Raw genomic sequence first — 9,813 nt, 5'->3', positions numbered from 1 at the left:
ATTTGGGGGAAAAGTGGTTGAGAGAGGTGGTTGCAACCTCCTTCTCTCTCTTCTTTATCTTCTACTTGCACGTATCTTCTCTTCTTTCTTGCATTGGCACAACTCTTGCTCTCATTCCATTCTTGTGTTTTCTTGTCTCTTTTCATCCATGGAAGAAGAAGAGACTGAGGATAAAGATGATGGCCATATTTCTTGTGTGCCAAATTCTTGTGTGTGTTAGGCGCATGGCTTCTTGGTGAGAGAAACACCACAACAAAAACGAGTCATAGACGTGCAAAGTCACGCGTGTCTATCATTGCGTCTATATGCACGTGTAAAGGAGCGTGTAAATAGATGCGAATTTTGCGTATATATATCCACACAGATAGATGTGAATATAGACGCGTTTTCAGACGTGTAATTATTAAACCACCTGAAATTGGACTTAATATAATTAAAAAACCAGAGTTAATAATTATTTTTGCATTACTCTCTAATGAATGGCAGTTCCTCTAGTTGACAAGCTTGATATAAGTAATTAGCGGCAAGCGACACAAACCTTATTATACAATTAGTAGCAAGCATTGCATGTATCTCGTAATTTCTCTACTTGAAGAAGATAAAAAATACTTCCTTTTTATTATGGAAAATTCAATTTAGCTTTAAACTTGACTATTGATTCTTGAGTATGCACATGTGCGTATGATATTTTCCATAGAATGAAGAATACACATTGAATCATTAAGTGAATTAAGTATGTTATAGTGAATGATCCATCTCATCTTCAATGAGATCAGCCCTTGCTAAACTATCTACTTCTAGGTCTATGTTACCAAGAGGCAATGAAACAAATAAGTCTATCCCACTATCAGATGTGTTGCTATATTGCTCAATAACTTCTTCATCATCAACCACATTATTGTCCTCTTTTGCATTTCCTTAAACATCCTTGCGAGGTTCATCTTGTACTATATCACGCATATCATCCATTATGGTGTCATCATGTACATCATCATTAATTGTTGGATTGTCATCTGCTATCTCTATGTCGGTAATATTACCATATATTGGTTTTGAACGATTAGATATAGGGATGACATACCACCATCGGTTATTGTTTACCATTGGATGATACACAACCTGTATTTGAAAAACAAAAGCAAGAAACTTAAATACTTATTATATTGTGTATATGTATCACATGTATATATATAAAAAATTTAGCCTTTACATATATACCTGCTCGCATTGTTGAGGTAGTACTAATGTGTCATTCTTGTTTTGGTGAAATTTTGTAGAGTCAATGATTACAAAACCACTTGGATGACGTCTGATTGTGCAATGATCACCATTTGTTTCCACTTCTTTAAACCACTTCACATCCAGTATATATATAAAAAATCGTCTGAAGTCAAGCTTCAAAATATCTAGGATCAAGCGACAATAACCTTCCATGGTACCATTGGCAAAGTGAGCAAGGACACCACAATCTTGGGTATTTCTCTTTTCATTTATACATTGAGTTCCAAGATGTTTACCCTCATACTAAATAGCATTGAATAATGTGTACTAGTAGTAAAAGATTAAGATCAAACATGTCAATTTATTATATAAAATATAACTAGAAATAAATTAATTGATAGTATGTCTCACCTTTGATAAGCAACGTTGTGCGTATTCCCACTCTTCTTGAGATATATTAATTTCCTCCTCATTTTCCATTCTCTCCATTTCCTCATGTAACCAATCTATATCAATATGATGTGAGAGTGCATTTAGATGATCTAGAAATGAGACATTACGTCCATATCTGGTGCAAAATGCTTGTCTTTCGCTTTTCTTCTTGCCCTTGCTTCATTATATAGTGTCATCCATTTTCTCATTACATCACTATTGAGCACACAAAAACTATTTAACTTACGAAGTTCTTCTTTTGTTAGCACTTTACTTATTCCTTTTCCTTGAGCTATTATAGAGGTCATCCTCAAGTCTTCATCATCTTTCCATAGTCTTGGTAGAGAGAGGTCCACTTCAGTAAGATATTCATAGATATAAACAAGGGGGATGATTGCACTAACCAATCCTCAGCCATGCTTCCCTCAGGCCGTGCTTTTTGCCTCACAAATCTTTCAAGGTTTTCATGAAGCGCTCAAGAAAAAACATCCACCTTGCATGAACTGCCCCACAAAGTGCGATCTCATCAATCAAATGTACGAGTAAATGTAATTGAATAGTCAAAATGGAGCGAGGAAAAATTTCCTCCACGAAACAAACCACCTCAACAGATAATACTCGAGCATCTTGCAATGTGTTTGGATCAATTTCCTTTGAGCTCACGTATCTGTCAGGATGTATTTGACAATTGTTTATTTTTGTGTAGAAATTCAAAAGAGGTTCACTACATGATGTATGCAGTATATAATGAAAAAATACAATGTATACACACCTCACAAGCTCTCCCATCTTGTAAATGATATCACGTACATCTTTGGATACACAATGGGATATGCTAGTAGGAAGTACGAATTGAATGTAAATAATATTCATAGATCAAATGATTAGTTGAGGAAAAATTCATTATACCCCAAAGTTTACACATAGTTAATCCACTAATTACTATATTCATGGTTAGAGGTACCCTTACTTGAATCATTTTGTGCCAATTGTGGGACTTCAAACCAGATAGTTGCTCCACACCTCTTTTCTTTTTCTTTATGAAGGCTCCCTTGAGACATCTCATACATCCTGTGGGTGTTCGAAAGCTACATATCTATTCCTTCACTATTTTTTCCTCATTCTTTGACAACATCCAAGGTGCATGGGGTACCTCAATCTTTCCTCTAGGTCCAATGCGTGGCCAGGCTCGTCTCATGCAACCAATGTTACGTAAACCGTCCCTTACATTGACTGAATCACGAGCCCCTATCAAGTGATCCCATAATGTGGATACAACATTTTTGAATATGTGCATGGGGTCCAACAGGTGATTGATATTGAGTTTAGTCCAATACGAAAGATAAAAAAATATAGAGAACCTAACAAACGAACAATATATTATGTAAACAGTTCATCATGCTAAATATTTTAAAGTCAATCAAGAGAAATATACTTCTTACCGACTTATGCCGAGTGGAGGGTGGCTGTCGGCATTAATCCATCTCTTCTTCCAATCTCGAATGGTTAGAGATTGTGAAGGCATTCCATTAGTAGGAAGAACATATTTGGGATGGTCAATAGGAAGAAATTGATTATGATTGTCATAGATAACCTTCTTTAAATGTGCTGGCCTAGAGGAAACTAGAGAGGGACCGCAAATAGGACATGCATGATATCCTGATGTGGTTAAACATGAACAAACAAGTGAATTAATAACATGTAATTGATTCAAGTCTTGAATTTCAAATATAGAGTTATATACATGTACCTGAGCACTCTCCATAGCCTGGAAAGTCATGCATGGTCCACAACAATATGGCCTTCAAAGTGAAATCTCTATAGGATGCAGATACGCTTGTATCTTACACCTCAATACCTTTTCATAACATTTCTAACTCTTCAATCAAATGCTCTAAGTAAATGTCCATGTTTTTTACCTTGTGCTTTTTAGGAATCAGAAGGGACAACATTACATGTCCCTTTTTAATTGCCATGGATGGAGGAATATTATAGTTCACCAATACCACTGGCAATACACTGTATGATGTGCTTTTGATGCCAAATGGATTGATTCCATCCATACCTAGACCAAATCTCAAATTTCTTGGCTCTTCTTTGAAAACGGGCCACAAATTGTCTATATGTTGCCATGCTGGTGTGTTTGCAGGGATCCTCCATTTTCCATCACTTGAACAATGACTAGCATGCCATGACATGAGCTTTCCAATAGACTTACACTTGAACATAAGTTGAATACGTGGAATAATAAAAAAATATCGCAAAACCTTATGAGGCACATCCATTGACTTCATCTCCACTTCATATCTTGATACACCACAAATAGGACACTCTCGTGCGAACTCATGAATTCCATGACATAAGACACAATCATTGACACATGCATGAATCTTGACATAATTGAGGCCTCCCAGAGATGTCAAGTAATGTCTTGCTTGCTCTCTCTTAGTTGGCAATTTGTTTCCTTTTGGAAGCATTTGTGATAATCACCTATAAATATTTTTAAAAGTGAGTTAAAAAACCACCAACATATATTTGTGTCTAATTTCAAAATAGAACAATTAATATTATGATTCATAAGCCAAACTAAATTGATACCTACTTCAATAACGCATTCAAACTAACATTACTCCATCCATAATTTTTTTGCAAGTTAAGTATCTCGAGGGACGCACGAAGAACGCAGTACATACAACCTTCATACAATGGAGTAGATGACGCTACGTATAGTGGGTCATCTGGCTTCGTCGAGTGACCTTCTCCCCGAACCGGTTGTGAAAATAGATCATGTACCATGTTGTCCAAAATCTTATCCTCTACAACTTGATGGGGCATTTCATGAGGGCTACTATCATGGTCATCAGTCTCCACTCTTCTTGAAGACTCTGCCTCCTTGCGTCGATGTTTTTTGCAGCCTCTCAAAGCCCGGGAGGGAGTATCTGAGGATGTGGCACCGCATCTTGCTCAACCACAAAAGGGAGTTACATGTACGTTGATATATATTTCAAACATAGACTAGAAATCTTAGTGTTAAAAACAATGAATATCGGTGATTTTTCTCGGTCCCATTCTCCATACATGCTGAGGTGTGACATTGCAACTCAACGTGCTCGAAAAATACACCCTCGACAACGATCACATATGCATTTAATTTTTCGTCGTAGCCATGCATCTCGATTATGAAGACGTAATGTTTCATCCTCACTTGAGAATGTGCTCGTTGACTCATCAGCATGCACCACACTAGGTGATGACGATGACATGATTAAACCTAATTCATGACAACATCAAATTTGTTATTAATATGTTTACATAAAAACTTCAAGGCGCATTAATTATTCTAAGATATTCAATTTTAAATACACAAAACTTATCCTCATAAATACATAAAAACTTATGATAAGAACTGACTATCAAAACTTATCTTAAATACAAAAACTTATGATAAAAATGCAAGCGTGCTAAATGTGTGTCTATGCCTGCGTTTATTTGCGCGTCTACGCATGCATTTATCTGCGCGTCTAAATGTGCGTCTATTAGCACGTTTACAAAAACTTAGACGCACATATACATGCAAAAATAGACGCAAACATCAAAATTCAAAAGATGCAAGCGATTTCTTTTTAAACTATGCCTTTCCTGCGTTTTTTGTGCGTTTTGGAGCTTGAGTTTAGCCAACATGCAGTCTACCTCCACTAGTCTCTTCATAACTCACCTCTTCGTTCACTTCAAAGAGACAAAAAGGGAAAGAAGAAAGCTAAAGAGAAGAAAGCCAAGGAGAGGAAGAAAGAGAGAACAAAAGAGAGGAGAACAAGAGGAACAAGAGGCAAAGAGAGGAGACAACAAGTAGCAAGCATCAAGGGAGAATAACTCTCCAAGGAGAGGAAGAAGGGGAAGGAAGCAGTGCCACCACTTGTCCACACCAAAGACCCAAGGTGAGTCTTCTCTCTCTCTCTCTCTCTCTCTCTCTCTCTCTCTCTCTCTCTCTCTCTCTCTCTCTCTCTCTCTCTCTCTCTCTCTCTCTCTCTCTCTCTTTCTCCCTCCCTCCCTCTCTCTTTCTGTATTAGGATCTTTCTTTCTATGATTGAAGTTTTTATATCACAAATAAATCATGGTGGTTGTCGGCTTGAGAGCGACCGACTTAGCACATTTGACAGCGCGTGTAGATTCCAGAACAAACGCAGATATAGACATGCAGATGTGTTTGCTGTTATCGCGTCTGCAGTTACGTCTATTCTACATCTCAGACGTGAGAATACACATGATCTGCTCAAAAGCTTTGACTTCAGGGAAGCGTCTGAGAGCGTGTCTATTCTGCATCTCAGACGCGAATATACGCATGCTCTGCTAAGAAGCTTTGACTTCAAGGAAGCATCTGAGAGCACATCTATTCTGCATCTCAGATGCGAATATACATGCGCTCTGCTCAGAAGCTTTGACTTCAGGGAAGCATCTGAGAGCGCATCTATTTTGTATCTCAGATGCGAATATATACGCGTAAGCTCTAATTTAAAAAAAAGGTTTTTATTTCTAGAATTATACAAACATGTTACACAGTAGTACAGTTTACACAATATTGCAGTTTAGCAAATTTGTCTTATTTCTGTGTTTTGTTTGCAGAAGTTGCATCTTGGTTCATCTAGCAATGACCCAGATTTGGAGTGCATGCATGATACATTGGTCTTGTTTAGCAAAGGGGTCAAAACACCATATTGGGGAATATGGGAATTTTCCATAAGTTTGGGATACGTGGTCAAATCTTTTGATTTGTCATAACTTGAATAATATAACTCCAAATCGAGCACTCTATAGCTCAAAAGATTCCATTTTTCAAGTGCTTTTCAATGATAGGTCACATCATATGGTTTTGAGAAACTTATAGGCATGTTATCCGGGTGCCACCTTTTTAGTATTAAAAAAATGGGAATTGGGAGATTCCCAAACTCACTAATATTGTGTTTCAATGCTTTTTTTTGAGGTTTTCCTAGTAAGGAAGACTTCATGGGACAGATGACTAGACACCTTGGCCGCTCTCCCACAGCAGACGAGGTGTTCAGCGTCATGTCTGGAACGCCTCTAATGTCTTTGCCTGGCACTGCTTCCCAAACCCCAAATGTCCAAACTCCAATAGCAGGTACTACATGTGTAGTGCCTGTACATGCATCGACTGAAGCACAACCGTCAGTGGACGCACGTGCATTTATGAAAGCACGTGCATCGAGCGAGGCAGAGGGTAGTCGACAGAGAGGGAGGAGAGAGAGTCGAGGGGGAGGACAAGGCTTGTGTGGGGGTTTCCTAGGAGGTGGCGAGCGATCACCCTCACCAAAAGATTACGTAGAGGAGCCACTACGCCAGTACTATAGAGTTACAGATACTGGTGGCATCTTCCATGATGATGAAGGAAGGGATGTAATGGCGTACATGAGGAGCGTCCTGCATGCGATGTATAAAGTTTGTTTCGTTTACTTCAAGAATAAAAAAGTGGCTTGTGGGGCAGGAGGAGGTGTTGAGGGCAGTCCATAGGAGGTACCAAAATCCTGAGGGTTAGCGATTCTCGGATGATTGGGGATGCACAAAAGTGAGGGATTTGCTTCACAACAAAAGATCCCACCTCATGACACGTGCCAGGGAGTCATTACGGAGACAAGAGGAGGGGCGTGGAGCCTATATCCAACCATCTATGTGCCATTGCATAGAGTGGAAGAAAGCCAAGAAGAAAGCAGCAGAGAAAGTAAAGTCACCAGCACGCAGAGACATGACGCATCCAAATGGAAACTATGGGATCGTCACATTACGGATCGGGCGGCAGAGAGTCGTGGGTGGTAGAGTTTGTAAGTATATTTTGATTTCTAGCTTTTTTAAAATTTATATTTTTTTAAATTCTTTATATAATTTGTTCTAATACATTGTGTCTCATAATTGTTTGTATATCATAATTGTTTTGCAGACTACTATCGTTGGTAGAATACCTACTCTTAGAGAGGTAGGTTACCATCGAGGCTATAACCTCGCAGCCACATGGCTTCACTTCTATGAGGAGGGTCTCATCACTGAGGAGCAATACAACCGGGCTATGAGGATTCGATAGCTAGAGGAGGTATGTTTTTCTTACTTTCCTATTAATTATAACTTTTTCTTTGCAATTGTACGTAAGCAACCTTGATCTTTTGTGTGTGTAGGTGAACCCCGATGTGGAGCATAGCGAGGAGGGGGATAGCGATGCTGGTAGCGATGGTGATGCTAGCAAAAACGTTTCTTCTTCAAATTCGTAGAGGAGCACCATACCTTCTCTATGGCCTACTGCTTGCGGCCACGCTTAGGTCGAAAGCACTTAAACTTCCCATGTAAATGCATTTTATATATAATGATTACATGGATTTTTGTTTACAATTCTCGTGCCGTCAGATCCATTATGTTTTTTCCAAATGCACAATTTGATGTATGGAAGGAGGGAATGCTCTCAGGTTTTTTTTTCCAATTCTGTGCTTCGCGTCTATTTGCGCGTCTAAATTGCAGAAAATGTGCATCTAGACTCGCGTCTAAAATATAGAGTATACGCGCCCATAGACGCGCTATATAATTCAAATTAATAAAAAGAAATTAAATATCTTTTTAAAAAAGGAGATTTTTGGTTTTGCGGTCGCGTCTATTGGCGCATGTAAAAGCGTGTCTATGCACATGTCTATGTGCCCGTCTAATTTTCCAAGTAGACGTGCTTGTAGACGCACAAAAGAAATTAAATAAATAATAATTTTGGTTTTCGTGTGCGCGTTTATTTATATGTGTATATGCGCATCTAAAGCGCGTCTATTGTTGCGTGTGGATTTTCTTATACACATGACTATAGACGCGAGATGGTACACGCGCATTTAGAAGGGCTAATAGACGCGCCCATAAGATTTTATCTCAATTCAAAAATCGCGTCTAAGAGCGAATCTAAGAGGCCTTTTTGTTGTAGTGGAAGGGTGTTTCTTGCAAGGTGTGCATAGGGATATAGATGTTCTATGGCTGCACAAAATGGAGAAGGTTCTTACTAATGCTGCACATTTTCCTTTCTCTCTTCTAATCTTTAGTTTTCACTCCTCTAGTCCATCATCATTCCCTTACAAAGACGTAGAGAATATGATTGAGAATGTGAAATTTCTACAACAAGACTATGTCCCAGGTTGCTGCAGCGATGACAATGTCTTAGGTTGCTTTGTTTGACTCTACCCAAGCAAAGCTTGTAATCTGGCTTTTGCAGTACCTCTTAGTTCTCATAAAGGACAGTGAACCGTTGAACTTATTGGCTATCCTATCAATGTTAAATCTATTGGTTGCTGCCTTGAAGCTCATCTTGGATTCCACGAAAGTAGGCCATGAAGATGATCTACATGAATCAAGGAATTAGTTCAACATTGGGATTCCCTAGGAAAACACTACTTTGTTGGCATTAATGAAAGTGCTAGAAATTTATTATAGAGAGTTCATGAGAGTACCTTCATTCATGATGGTTGGACCAAATTATTCTATGAAGAGAAAAAGAAACTTAATAGTCAAATTCTGCTCTACAATAATGGTAACATCAGCATCAAAATTTTAACATCAGAAAGGATAGGGTTTCATATAAAAGAAATGCTTTGAACTACACAATACTCCAACCATTAAGTTAACTAAGGCCATAGAAATGATATTGTTGATCAGAAGCAACAATAAAACTCTAAAGTTGGGGTGGGTGAGCTTTCAATGATTAAGCTTTCTTGTGGGTGCTCTTCAATGCTACATTCTCATGTTGGGTTTCCATTGGTGCCACAAGTTGTGTTAGATTTCTTTTCTCATGGATGTGGTGGATATCTTTGCAGTTGGGATGGAATGTTGTTACTTTCTTATCTTTGTTTTTAAACAATTGAAATATAATAGACAAAGAAGATAAAGAGAAAGAAATCAAAGAAGAAATTAAATGAGATGTTTGAAGCATTGGTGTTGGTGACATAGAAAATGCTTTTTTTAATTTTGAAAAATGTCTTCAAAGATGGATTTCTTTTTCATGATCATCATGGAGGTTCAATCTTTACATTTTGGTTCGTGGGGGCACTCACCATTTAAGTGAGGGAGGAATGATAGCTCTAATTTTTTATACCAATTTGGCATTCAAAATGTAGCCTCCATCGACAAAAGTCA

This window comes from Lygodium microphyllum, chromosome 26, assembly GCF_053477565.2.
Source record: "Lygodium microphyllum isolate KBCC chromosome 26, Lygodium_microphyllum_v1.1.10, whole genome shotgun sequence".
NCBI classification, from domain to species: Eukaryota; Viridiplantae; Streptophyta; class Polypodiopsida; order Schizaeales; family Lygodiaceae; genus Lygodium; species Lygodium microphyllum.
This window is presented reverse-complemented; position numbering follows the sequence as displayed.